This window comes from Uloborus diversus, chromosome 5 (assembly GCF_026930045.1).
Source record: "Uloborus diversus isolate 005 chromosome 5, Udiv.v.3.1, whole genome shotgun sequence".
Classification (NCBI taxonomy): Eukaryota; Metazoa; Arthropoda; class Arachnida; order Araneae; family Uloboridae; genus Uloborus; species Uloborus diversus.
The window spans coordinates 143436574-143450767 of record NC_072735.1 but is presented as its reverse complement, the minus strand read 5'-3'; the positions used below and the strand labels follow the sequence as shown (position 1 = coordinate 143450767).

At 31.7% G+C, this 14194-nt stretch overlaps 3 non-coding genes across 3 annotated transcripts; 1 reads left to right on the top strand and 2 right to left on the bottom strand.

The window, feature by feature from the left end:
- Positions 1 to 11619: 11619 nt before the first annotated feature.
- Positions 11620 to 11701, top strand: Trnas-cga (transfer RNA serine (anticodon CGA)). Its single transcript has one exon. It is a non-coding gene; the product is annotated as a tRNA-Ser (tRNA).
- A 1389-nt stretch (positions 11702 to 13090) lies between these two features.
- On the bottom strand, positions 13091 to 13172 carry Trnas-uga (transfer RNA serine (anticodon UGA)). Its single transcript has one exon. It is a non-coding gene; the product is annotated as a tRNA-Ser (tRNA).
- A 643-nt stretch (positions 13173 to 13815) lies between these two features.
- Trnas-uga (transfer RNA serine (anticodon UGA)) lies at positions 13816 to 13897 on the bottom strand. Its single transcript has one exon. It is a non-coding gene; the product is annotated as a tRNA-Ser (tRNA).
- Between the last annotated feature and the right edge of the window lie 297 nt (positions 13898 to 14194).

Below are 14194 nucleotides of genomic sequence, written 5' to 3'. Positions count from 1 at the left end.
CATTTGTATATGATATCTTTGATGATTGCTTGCTAACTGTTCAAATCTGTAGTTTTTGATACAATGGCTAGCAATATCAGCCGTATAAACTATGCAGGCAACTTTTTAGAGCAGAAACTGAACGGTGATATATTACGTTTGGATTACCATCGTCATGCACTTCAAATTGTACTACAGATTGTGTCTTTAAAGAAGTTCTTGCCTTTCATAGTTCTAGACTCGATATTCCGCTATTTAAGCGCTTCAAAATTTTGTGGAAAGATCTCTATCATTCAGAACTTGTGACATTTCAATCAAGTACACATACAACTTCAATACTAAAAGACGAAGTTGATGACAACTATTGTTCGTAAAAAGCGGAATTGAGAAAGATCTTTCCATTTAAGATTACAGAGAATTCCCATAACTTGTAATAATATTTCCTGGTGAAGTCCCTTCTAGACGTCCCTTCTAGAGGGATATAACTTTGGCAACCTGGAGCTTATCTCTGAGTGAGATGTGTGGTAAAAGGAATTTATAGTTTGAAAAATTTAAATATTTAGGAAACAACTTAAATTAACCTTACATGAAGAAAAATCCCTTAAATGCTGTTTTACAGTCAAATGCAGTATCAAGATATGGTTTTTCGCAGCAACTCAATCGAGGCTCTTTTAAAATGATATAATTTGTCTAAAAAACTAGCAGTTTACAAAATGATGACAAGCATGCAGCAGAAGCAGCGATTGAAAGTTTCATAAATCACTTATGGTATTTAGGGGATGAACTAGTAGCTTTGTCCGTATTGGATGAAGGAATTAACTTTAAAGGTATGAAAATACTGCTTCAAAAAATGCTTGGTGATAAGGAAGATGTGTCTGATGACTGTATAAAAAACCAGATAACAGTAGATGATTTGTAACACTTTCTTGGTAAAGATCTTCCTCTTTATATAATCAATTACAAGCCAATAAAAACTGTTTGATAAATTACAAACGCCAAAAGATTTTTTTTCCTACTTGATCCTGATTTATGGCAAAATGAAGGAAGCTTATTAAAGAGAAGAAAGATTGCTAAAATGCTGAAAGTTGTGAATGATACAACTAAAAGAGGAGCACAATTAACCAAAAATCACAAGCAATTTACTAAATATAAGTCACAAAACCAAATTATTTTTCAGACATTCCAAAACAATCGGAAAAGGAAATACACACGATCGAGATGCATTGAGAAAAGTGTATGATTAAGGTAGTTTCTAAAGCATCACTTCATTCTTATTCAATGTAAAATCTTTAGATGATTTAAAGTAATTAAAAAGAAGATTTTAGTGCTACTTCACAGTAAAAATATTTTGCAAACCTAGGAGAAACGATGTACTGGGTCTAAAGTAAAAACTCGAAGATTTGTGAGAAAATTACGAAATGTGTTAACATTCAACGTCCTAGGAGCACGTGTTATTACTGACCGATCGAGTTCAAATTTTGCACACGTTACTTTTTATTATAGTGTCACAAAACTAGGGGGCGTCACTTGTTAAATTACGGATTTTTTTTCTTCCCATATAAATAAGTACCACCCTAATATTCAATGATACATTTATTAAGCTATTTCAACTCAAATTAAAAATAAAAATAAAACTGTAATATGCTATGGCATATGCACATATCATTATAATGCTTAAAACTTCAAAAAAAAAAAAGGTAACAAAATTTTGAATCGGAATATTGACTACTGGTAGATGTGAAATATTGTCAATTGCCTGAGGATTTCTTTGTAAATATAAGAGTTCTGAAAATTTATCTCAATAAATAAATACATAAAACATGATTGAGTTATAAATGCGTCTCCTATAAGGATGTATTAATAAAAGTCACGATAAGAAGAAACGTATTAATAATACAACTCAGAAAAAAACTAACCTATAAATTATTTATTGTTGGGCTTAGTGTCATGAATTTGTCATGATAATACCAATCTGATGAAGAAGTTTTTATCACTCAGTTTCGATTTCTGAGCACATCATTAGGATATTAATTCTCAGCAATGTATTGCATTGGATTATACCAATCGGTGAGTTTTATTGACTAGGTTATCAAAAATACTTAGTTCTAATTCGTAGTAGTGTCTGAAAGTAAGTCCACATAAGCAGAATAAATGTGAAGAGAAATAAGTTTAATCACATGGAAGACATAGCCTCTTTTACTGGATATGTTTTCAAGGAAGTGTCTATGATGGTCTCGTTTTTTAATCCATATTAGTATATAAGATTTTAACTCATGTTTTAATAAAAACTAGTTGGGAATGCCCGCGCTGCTCGTAGACAGGTTTTTTAAAGCTGTCCATTGAATTAGCATTTTAGAAAAACTTAAGCTAAGCTGGGGGATCTTCTTTGTTAAACTAAATATGCATATTAAAGCTACACTAGTGGCAACTTTTCGTAATAAACTAAACAACGCAATTAAAAAATGAAAATATCTCCGTTACAATGCTTCTGAATATGTGCATAATGCAGATGAGCACAATAAGTCGCCAAAAATGTCCATTAGAATAAATAAAACAGTTTCAAAAAATCTTTAACATATTATTTACATCAGTTTCAGTATCCATTAGAATATAGACCTCAATATTTGCTGTTAAATTTCTTTAAAAGCGTAAAAGGTTCTTTAAATCCTCGACGGGGAGAATATTATTGCAAAGACGTTTATAAAATTTATGTGTAAGTGAGTGAAATATTATCACAACTTGAGTGTTACGCCCCAACAGCAGTTAATTGTAGCACAACCCTACTGTCGATTACCTAAAAGTAACGTACTTAAAAAAGTTGACTAGAGCCCTCCTGCTTATTCAGAACTGTCAGTAGTTTCGAACTGTTTTGAATTTCAAAGCAATTCTTTTTTTTCTACATAACTGAAGTCTAAGATATTTCTGCGTCAAGATAGAGATGAACTGAAGTACAAGGCGTGTTTTTTATGCAACGTCCGCTTTATTTTAGACATCAGTAGTTCGCCCGCATACCTCAACGAACACGTGCGTCGTGTACCGGTATGCCTCGGGAACAACTGCGCTCGTTTTCTAGATAAATTGTACGGTTCTGTTATGCTATAATAATGTTTGAGTATCAACTCGCCCGCCGCAAGTGAGGTTCGCTCAGTGATACGCTTTTTTTCAGCAAGGAACCTGTCTGCTGCTGAAATTCATCGACGGATTTGCGAAGTGTCCTGTGATACTGTTAATGAGTGAAAGCAAAGTGCGTAAATGGGTAAGAGAATTCAAAGATGGCCGTGACAACATCCATGATGAGGAGCGCTCCGGTGTACCTTCTTTGATTACAGACGATTTAAGGTCTTCAGTGGAAGCGAAATCTTCGCAAATCTGTCGATAAATTTCTTCAGCAGATAGGTTCCTTGTTGACAAAAAAAGCGTATCACTGAACGAACCTCAAATGCGACTGGCGAGTTGATAGTCTTAAACATTATGAAAGCATAGAACAGAACCATACAAGTTAGCTACAAAGTTGAAAGTGAGCACAGTTGTTCCTGAGGCATGCCGGTACACGACGCACATGTTCGTTGCAGTATGAGCGCAAACTACTAGTGTCTAAAACAAGACGGAACTTACTTAAAAACACGTCTCGCGTAAATATAAATAATTCAGATTTTCTGAACCTCGAATGACTGTTGAAGCTCTACTGGCCTACTATTTTATGAAAATAGATAAAATCATTGCTTGAAAAACACAGGAACCTAATTAAGCATTTGAACTGATATCCATAATTCCAATAGTTGGGGTTTTGAAGAGATATTTTGGAGTTGCTAAGATGCCATATCAAAGACGAATGCCTTTCGAGTTGAAATTGTTTTAACCCTAGTGACCTAGTGAGCTCGAAAAACATGTCTGCTTCACTTGCTTTAACTTTGGAGACCTTAATGTTGTTCTTAAACTTTTACTATTTGAGAAAGAGGTAAATGTGACGTACTTTATTTCCTTTTTCTTTCCTATCTACAGTGGGTCCCAAAAGTGTTCGTACACCTACGACTTTCTACGACGGACCCTATCTATTGGTTAGAACTAATATTTCGGAATAGGTGTTTAATTATAAGATCTATGATCAATTTTCAACAAAACTACATGATTTTTTATTTAAATAATTGCTATTCCTCAGGAAGTAACTGGCGGAATCAAACAAAATTTGGTCCATATGTTGCCACTAACACGAACAGGTGCTGATTCAATTTTGGTGTCAATAACTCAAACGGGGGTTGAGCTATAGAACGTTTTTTGTCGTCAATTGTGACTGCTGTATCTCAAGAAATAATGAACGGAATGAAAGAAAAATTTATCGGCAAGTAGCCCTTAGTGGGTATAAGAGCTGATTTTATTTTGGTGTCAACAGCTAAAAAGGGGGTAGCGCAATTGCCCGTTCTTTTTTTCCATTGTGAGTGCCCAATCTCAAGAAGTAATGCTACGTTCTGGTTGAAATTTGGAATATACAGTGGCTCCCAAAAGTCTTCGTACACCTACGACTTTCAACGAAATAGGACCCAATCCATTGGTTAGAATTAATATTTCGGAATAGGTATTTAATTATAATATATATGATCAATTTTTAACAAAACTGCATGAAAAGATTTCAAAAAATATTAAAACTTAATTTTTTAAAAATCAAAAATCAAAAAGTGCCGGAAATTTTATCTCACAAAAGTCTCCGTACACTTTATAAAATGTCTATATATTATTGAATAATCTAACCTTTTATTAGGTTATTATTTAGTAGAATATCATGCAGTATCAACAACGCTTTGTAAACGTCTTCATTCTTTTTTCTTTTTTTTTTTTTTTTTTTTTGCCTAATTTCTGAGTAAGTGTTCAACCACATTTCGAGTCTTACTGTTTCTAGCTCTATTTGTATTTCAAAGCCGTATTTTCGTAATCTATCCTCCAGATATTCCTAAATATGCAACATTAAGTTCAAATCTGAGAATTGAAGAGGTATTTTCTAAACTTTAGGACAATTTTTGAGGCACTAGACGCAAACGTTGAAAACCGTGTGCTTCTTATCGTTATTTTGATGAAAATCAAAGTTGTTTCCAAAAACAAAATTTTGGGCTAGTAGTTTAAAACTGGATTTTAAAATATTTAAATGAACAGTATGATTTATTATTCCATCAGAAAATTCCAAACTACCAAGTCCTGATGCTGATATGCACCCTTACGCAAGAACACCTTCACCGTCCTGATTAACTGGTCCAACTAAGTTCTTAAGATTAAGTTCTAATATTTTCTTCTATTTACAATTATACAACAATTTAAACAAAAATATTGAATTTATTTTTATCTGTAAAAGCGACATAATTCCAAAACGTTTTGAGCTTATTTATCTTTGATTTTACGACGAAAAGCGTAAGCTTTATGTTTTTCGCACGACCAAGAATATTTTTGCGGGAAGAGGTTCCATTTAATCCAGCTAATCAGAGAACTAAGTAAACAATTTTAGGTGAAAATTAAATGTAAAAATTTTCATTTAACTCTATAGAAACTTTTACAGCACTCAAATGTTTATTTTTCATATACGTTTTTTAACTGTAAATCTCCTTTGTCAACTATGTCGGTTGACCATTTCTCACCTTGTACCGATGAACTGTCGTGTATTTAACGTGATAAAATATGAATAATGCAGGATCAATTTAACTTTTCATTGCCCGAGTTTTCAAAAACATTTTGAAAGGTTTTATTTGGCTTTTAACTCTTGTTAAAACAGGGACACTATTTTTTAAATTAAAAGTTTTATTTGAGTATGGTTAGGTGTTAAAAGGACTTTTCGTAGTATTGAGCCTTACTGAATCAACAAAAACAATTTACTGTTAATTGTATTAAAACATTGATAAACACAGTACAACTTCGTTTATCTGGACTTAACTGGAAACAAAAGACTATCCGGATTACCGGAAATCCGATCAATGTGGATAGTTAGTAAACAAAATCCTTATATAGGTAAACTTGCCATTTGTTACAACTGTTTTATGTAAAAAATTACTCAGTTGTAGCAGTTCATTTTCATCATCAGCTTTTTACTACGCTCTTGCTATCATAATTTAAAAATTACAATATATGTGACACAAAATTAAAGACAAAGGAAATCTTCAAATTCGATACGGATAATCCGGAGAAATGGATAAACGTTGTCCGGATAAGAGAGGCTTTGCTGTATTGTAAAAATTATTTTCTGGATAAGAAACAAAGTTTAATTCTTCCTCAAAGAAATTGGCATTCTCAAAGGCACAAAACTATGTCCCACATGTGACAGCTCAATGTTTACTCTCCTATATATAGTAGCGAATTCACTGATCAAGTAACGCTCTGACGTCACCAACAATGAAACTCGTGCCACAGCATGATAATTTGATAATATTTTTTGGTAATGTCTGACATGCAGGGAAATGCTTTATTTTGAGAAAACTGAATTGGATCCAGTAACTTAACCGTTTTACTGGTAAGACTGCAATTTCAGGAGAATGAAGAAACGAAAATGTGGTCAACAATGAACGCTATCAATTGGAGTTTAGGGTTCATCCACTGTAGTTAGGGTTAAAATTTAAACTATCAAAATATCACTAAACAGGCAGTTGCTTCGTTTAAATGTAGAAGCAATTTTTACGCGTCATACCTTGACAGACGATTTTCTAGTCGTCAGAAATAAGTGTTAAAATATGTAATACGCAAAGACTTCTTTCCTGAGAAAACACACATACACGAAGGAATTCTTAGGCCAAAAAATTTTACTTATTGCACCCGTTTTGACATTAAATCTTACTCTGTCACTTGTGTTAGAAAATGCTGTTCCTGGACTAGTCCCCATAATGTAGTTAGTGAACGTTAACTTTACTCGTTACTTCGTTACATAGCATAGTAACATTCACGATCACTCGTAAATTTGTTATTGTGTGTTATGCATTTTTTATACCAATAAAGGGATTTCACTTCCTGCAGTTTATCGTTTTAAGTGAGTAACACTCGTTCAATAACGCAATCAATCTTCTTGTTTGTTTCCCTGACATTTGTACAGTCATAGGAAAAAAAAACGAAACACTCGATCGTATTCAAAGGCTATTGACACTAGAGACACGTGTAAGGTGTCATTGTTTCAGGAATAAAAAGTTCTACATAATTATGTTAAAAAATTATTGTTAAGGGGTCGTCTTCATATTAAAACGAGCATCAACTTCAAATTTTTCAATGAGAACCCCCTTTTTTTTACAAAATAATAATAATAATAATAATAATAATAATAAATCAATAAATATAAAAATTTCTAAGTTCAATGGCTTGTATCCGTATTTTGCTTGAAAAAGACCTCTGTGAGGACTGCGGGGGAAAAAATAGCCGCTCTGTTTTTCTTATGAAAAATAGTTTCTTTATACGATTCTTTTTTTTTTCTGAAGTTTGGGCATGGAAAGAAATCGTCCGTGAAGCGATCAAATTTGTTATTATGATATACAACGTTCTTATAAATTCTTTCACGTTTCGGCGAAAGAAAAATCCCGGCAAAACTGTTGTTATAAATTTGAAAAGTAAGATATTTGTGTTTGTTTTCTGTCATATCCTTATAAATTTGTATGGCTTGTTTTGTTTTATTTTATTTTTTAAGAGAAAGGGATGAAATTCCGTCTCCTATGGCAAGATTGTTTCCTAAAGTTGATGCTGCTGAAAAATTCCAAAATGAAATGACTGATAAGTGCAAGCAGTTAAAGAATCATTGTTGATCAGCTGTTCGTAAAATCTAATTACCTTTGGATGTTAAGTTTTACATGAAAATATTTGGATGATTTTACATCCAAAAGTTTACGCTTTTTTGACGTGAAAAAGGGATTCATTTAATCTCCGAAGCAAGTGCCTGCAAATTAGTTGTTACTTTATGCTTTTTGAACGTTATGTTTCCTACAGTTACTTTGTTATTGTCATAAATTGTGTCAATTCAATATTATGAATAAACTTTTGTGTCGAAATAAGTGTAACAATCATTATGAAAAACCTGCTGCAGATAGCAATGCATAGCTTAAAACACTTTAGTTGAAATCCGCACCGAATAGAGTACTATGGTAAGTACATTTTGTAATAATAATTACTTGTGAGAGAAATTGTTATAACTATTTCCGCAGGAATACCAGTTAAGCGCGCATTCTTGATAACCCGGCAGTTTCTAAGTCAGTCAGTTTTCGATCCGCATGAGAAAGATCGGGCTTTCGGGAATCTACCGTATCAAAATTTTCGTTGTACTTTAATAAAATACTGTATTTATTGTCAAATAATTCATGTGCAAGTCAAATGAATTTTCAAATTCTACGATGCATGTTGCAAAATGATTTTAATGTCAGTAGTTAACTAGGCCTTGAATCATGTTGCATTTTGAAAAATAGGAATATGAAACTACAATGCCGTAATTTGACTTGCCTTTTTTACGAAAAATTCTCATTCGTAGACTGGTAGACAATGGGGCGAATAGTTTTAAAGATAATAAATGATTAATGATTGTAAGAGACGCTTAAGATTCTCCTGCGATATATTCATAGATAAAACCTCATACCTTAAAGGTATTTTAATGGTCAGTTTGCCCCGAAATGATTTATTATGTGCGGTGACATTTAATAAGTTTTTAAAATTCTCTTTTGTTTTTTTTTGCTATCAGTTAACTATCTGCGAATTTAGTGAACTTTCGGAAGTACTTTTAAAAAAGTCTTTAGGTAATCTTCTACACTGCAAATGAGTAATTTTCTGTTTTTTCCTTTCTTGTTAGGGAACTTGTTATCTTTCCTATTTCTTAAAATATTGTTGAATTAAAATTAATAATCGTTTATTGTCTGGTCAACATTCATATACATTCAAAACTCCTTTAAGATTTTAAAATGGTGTTTTAAATATTTACTTTTTGGATTAACATACATATATTAAAATATCGTCTCCCCAAAAAATCTAAAGAAAATGATTTATTATTTAAAGAAACACGTTTCCTATGCATTAACTTTTAATGTCCTCAGATGAATAATCGCTCATATTCACAAATTTATTGGGAGTTTACAAACAAAATGTACGCTGTTCTATTATCTTACTAAAAATACAGAACTAGATGAAAGAAAACAGGAATGTTTTCGCCTTTTATGATATCTATTAAAAGTTCTATGAGTTTAAGGTTGAAATTGGAAATTGAATTTTTATGGCAAATAGATGCTACTTTGGCTTAAAGAGCCAATTAAAATCTCAGTTCCTTTCCATTAATACAGAAATAAACCTATACAAAACCCTCATAAGACCGATCATTTTATACGGTAGTGAGACATGGGCAATTAATAAAACAGAGGGAAACAGACTTCTTATTTTTGAAAGAAAGATTCTTCGGTCAATTTTTGGAGCAGTAAAGTAAAATGATGCTTGGAGAAGTTTATATAACTTTGAAGTATACCATAAATACAGACAACCTAACATCTTACGAGTAATTAAAGTCAACAGAATCAGATGGCTGGGGCACGTATTTAGGCGTGCAGATCTGGACCTGGTTAAAAAGCTAACTTTTTCGAAGATTGAGGGTACAAGGAGAAGGGGAAGACCAGCAACAAGGTGGCTGGATAGTGTTGAGAAGGATCTAGAAATTTTGGGAGTGAACTGGTGGAGAAACCTGGCAATGTGTCGTACCGCCTGGAGGAAGCAGACGGAGAAAGGCTTGGCCTGCACCATGGTTGTTGTGCTGATGAAGAAGAAGATTAAAAGTTCAAAACGTCAGGAATGTCAAAGTACAGGCGTCCGTCGTATAACACGGTATTTCTACAAAACGGTTTCAATAGTACACAGTACCAAATTTGCGATTATTATAACACGGTTTCGATATTACACGGTACAAAACTTTAATTCATAACTACACAGTTTTGATGTAACACGAATTTTAAAAGAAAGAATTCAATTTTTGTTCAATACACTGTTAAAAAATGTATGATAACAACTGTAATAAGTTTTTACTTTTACGAAAAATTGTTTGTCTTGGGCTAACTATTAACTTTTAAATACATACTTGATTTTTTTCATCAGTGTTATTAAAGTAAAAATGTGAATATTATTTTGTTTCCAATGCATTGTAAGGAAATAACATTATGATTAAACATAAGCTAAATTTAACAAACGATAAATGAAAAATGTAGTCGAAACAAAATATGAAATAAAATAAATAGAATGATTCTATTTATTTTATTTTAAATTTTTTTTGTTGTTGTTGCTGAGACGAACTTTATTGCTACAGAAAAGCTCAGATATTCTTTCTTATAGAATGCGTTTTGTTCTTAGTATAGAAAGAAAAGTGGATTAAACTTCTTCTTGTTGTGCATAACAGTTTCAATTTAAGGCATCTAAAATAATTAAATTTTATCGTTTATAACAACTCTTATTTTTAAATCAGTGGGTCTTTATATGTTATGGTTACAAGTTTTCGTTTATATGTCCTATTGAGCTGAAATTTCAGCTGTTATAAAATGTGCACATTATGAACTGCTTTCGATATAACACGGTACACATTCCTTGATTTACATTACTTCAAGGTCTCGTATAACACGGTTTCGATATAACACGGAACATGGTTTCGATATAACACGGTACACATTGACATCATTTATGATATGTACATGATTAATTAGGTTAAAAAATAAGTAAAAAAACATTTATAAAAAAGTATAGCATAGCACTGTTTCGATACTACACGGAACGAATTAACCGTGTTATACGAGGAGTACCTGTATTAGCCTTCATAAAATAATATTAATCTCATTGCTAAATTGACTGTTTAAAGAGAAATTTCCACAATAAACTCAAAAAAAAAAGGACTCCCCCCCATAATATTTGTTACTAATACAAAAATGAATGATTTTCGCGCTTCCTATGTATTCATAATAAACTATCTTCAACATTAACAATGGCTCATTGATTAAAGAGAGGCTTTTTAAGCAAACAGTTTTATTTATTTTTCCCTTTTTTGTAAACATTATGTGGCTGTTTAGGTAAACACAAACATAAAATATTAAAAACCGCAATTTAAAACGGTAGAAAACGCAAATCACATAAAAACAAGTTTGTTTTCTCCCTATCAAAAAGCGTTTTTGATTTATTTCATTGGGGGGAAAAACACGTGTTAAGAACAAACCACTAATTTAAATTCTGAAACTCAAAACTCATTATCTTTCTGAAACTTGTTTACCCACACACAAAACACTAGACCTCTTTAAAAGACAAGAAAGGATAATTTGCACCTCAAAACATAACAGCGAAATTTAACATAATAAAAGGTTTTTAGTTTTTGTTCTGAAATTAAAATTGTTTTAGCATAGCAGTAAAAAATATTTTTTAAAACATATTTCTGCTAAGCTTGTCCCATCTCTCCCGAAAAAAAAAAGAATTATTGAAATTTAAAACACGCGGAAACAAAGTGAATTTTGTATTTCCGTATTTGATTCTAGCGAATTGATTTCTTTTTCGTGTTTTATTTACAGCGCTTGAATTTGCCTTTTCTGGCCGTAAACGTGATTTACGCAGAGAGTGAAACTTTTTATCGTTTCTCTGACGTCAATACGATCAAATTTTATGTTTGCTTTGATAAGCTACGTTCACAAGGCAGTCGTGGCCGAGTGGTTAAGGCGATGGACTCGAAATCCATTGGGGTTTCCCCGCGTAGGTTCGAATCCTACCGGCTGCGGTGATATTTATTTTATTTTTTATCTATAAAGATAAAATCCTAATTTAAGAAAATTACATCACTTTAAATTCCCCCTTTGTCATTTTGCTGTTACTTATTTGACTGTGCATGAGTATTATTATTCAAAAGCAATTTATTGAAATAATTGGTTGAAAGTACCGGCAAAATACACACATGAAACATATCATATAAATATTTCAGTTTGCTGTAAAATATTTTGAGGAGTTTCATTGGTTTTAAAATTAGTGTATTTAATTTTCTAAAAGATATTTTGTTTCTGATGTTTTTTTTTTTTTTTTTTTTTTTTTTTCAGTTTTTGTTAAACATTATTCTTTTAAAGTAGTCCTCTCTTCCTTAATGATTCTTTCAGTTTTTTTATTTTCAACTCTTCTAAAAATCTTATAATGAAAATCTGTTTTCATCCATCATTTGTATAAATTGATTGTTTTGTAAAAAGTTTTAATTGGATAGTCTAGACGTTTATGGAAAGCTTCAAATTCTTATTGTAAAACAATTAATACAGACAATATAAACGATTGTTTTCAAAAGTGTGCAATGTATTTTGCAACACTAACTGCAATTAAAACACAATACTGAAAGTAACTTTTAGAAAATCCGTTCCCCCAAACCCCATTTTAAAAACTTCAAAACTTTGTTCTGTTCTTACTGCAAAATACTTTTATCAACGGTTCGAATCTAAAATATGGGGAAAAAAATAAAAATCAGACATAAACTAATTGAGTAAACTAAAATATGTGCAAATTAGGGAGATAACTTAATTCTTAAAGATTTTCTTTTGGTTCAAAAATAAAATTGTAAACAAGTTTAGGATCTTATAATCATCTACTTTAATTTGTGCTTCTAAATTTGAAGTTTTAGGAATTTGAAGTGTTTTAAACTCATGTTTTTTATATAACAGTTAAAAGCATTTTTTTTTTAAAGAGAGATTTATTTTCATTCTTTTTGAACTGTCCATTGATAGTGTAATTAAAGAATGTTATGCAGCTGGTAACAGTTTAGTTTCAGAATGAGATATATAGTTTTACAAACCAGATTATTCTGATATTAAAAGTGTTATATACATATGGTGGGAACATTAGAGTGAGCCAAAAAATGGATATCTTCAAATAGCGGTTAAGTACAGGAAAAATACTGTTCCGTAAAAAATCATATATGACTTTAGGTCTAAATATTGTAAATGTAATCATATTATAATGTTTTATAAATGATATAAATTATGAAATTAAAAAACTGTTAGATGTACACACACTTAAACTATATTTTTTTTTTTAAATCAAGGATCGCTTGAAACTATAATTACGCATCTCAAAGGGTGCGAAAAATAAATGAATCTAAATTTTTAGGTAGGAGAGAAGTTAACAGTTTCCACGCAGTCGGTAGGATTCGAACCTACGCGGGGAAACCCCAATGGATTTCAAGTCCATCGCCTTAACCACTCGGCCACGACTGCCTGTGTAGACAATAGACGAAGAGAAAGAAAATTACGGTTTGATTTCTCTTTTATTCATAAGTACATTTAATTCATACTTAAATTTTGAGTACTTTGCTGTAAAATGATAAAAGACACTTCTTTTTTTTTGAACTAGTATTTACCTAATGTGAAAAGTGTATGCGTACAAAATCTCTAATGTCATTAATCCAGTAATTATTTTTCTTAGTTTTATTTTTCTCAATTCTCTTTCTCTTGGTCAAAGCACTAAGCAGGCAGTCGTGGCCAAGTTGGAAATCTATTGGTGTTTACGGCTGCGTGAAAACTCACTCCCACCGTCCCGTCCCTACCACCTTTAAAATTCAGATTCAGATATTTTCCGCTTCGTTTGAAAGCCATGGTTATAGGATCAAGCGACCCTTGATACAAGGAATTTATACTTTAAAGGTGTGTGTGTGTGTCTAAGAGTTTTAACTTTAACTTATAGCGTTAAATATGCTTCTTCCCATTAAGAATTATTTTAAAAATTGATATTTTCTCACGTCATTTGCTTGACTTTTTTCTTTTAGAAATAAAAATGAAAATATAAAGTATGCGGTTTCTATTCGTGTAATTTGCGAGTAATTTTTGTAAAAGTGGAAACCGTAAAATTGCGAGTCGTCTTCGCAGCCGGTAGGATTCGAACCTACGCGGGGAAACCCCAATGGATTTCAAGTCCATCGCCTTAACCACTCGGCCACGACTGCACGCTGATGTTGCAGTCAAGCAAAATTTCGTTCAGAGTCTCTTTATTTATTCAGGTTCAATGCTTTGCAAGTATGTTTCGGAAAGACGAAACCCTAAAAATTCAAGAATTGTAACCAAAAAAAAAAAAACGTTTGTTAATTAATCTATTTAGTTAAAGTTGTTTTTAACTAAATAGCGCTTAATTTAGTAGGGGAGATCAAGGCTAAAAGTTCAATTTTTCAATCAAGCTTAAAAGATGTTATGAAAACTTAGTTCTAGAATATGTATTTCGAAATTAAAATATATATGAAATTTCC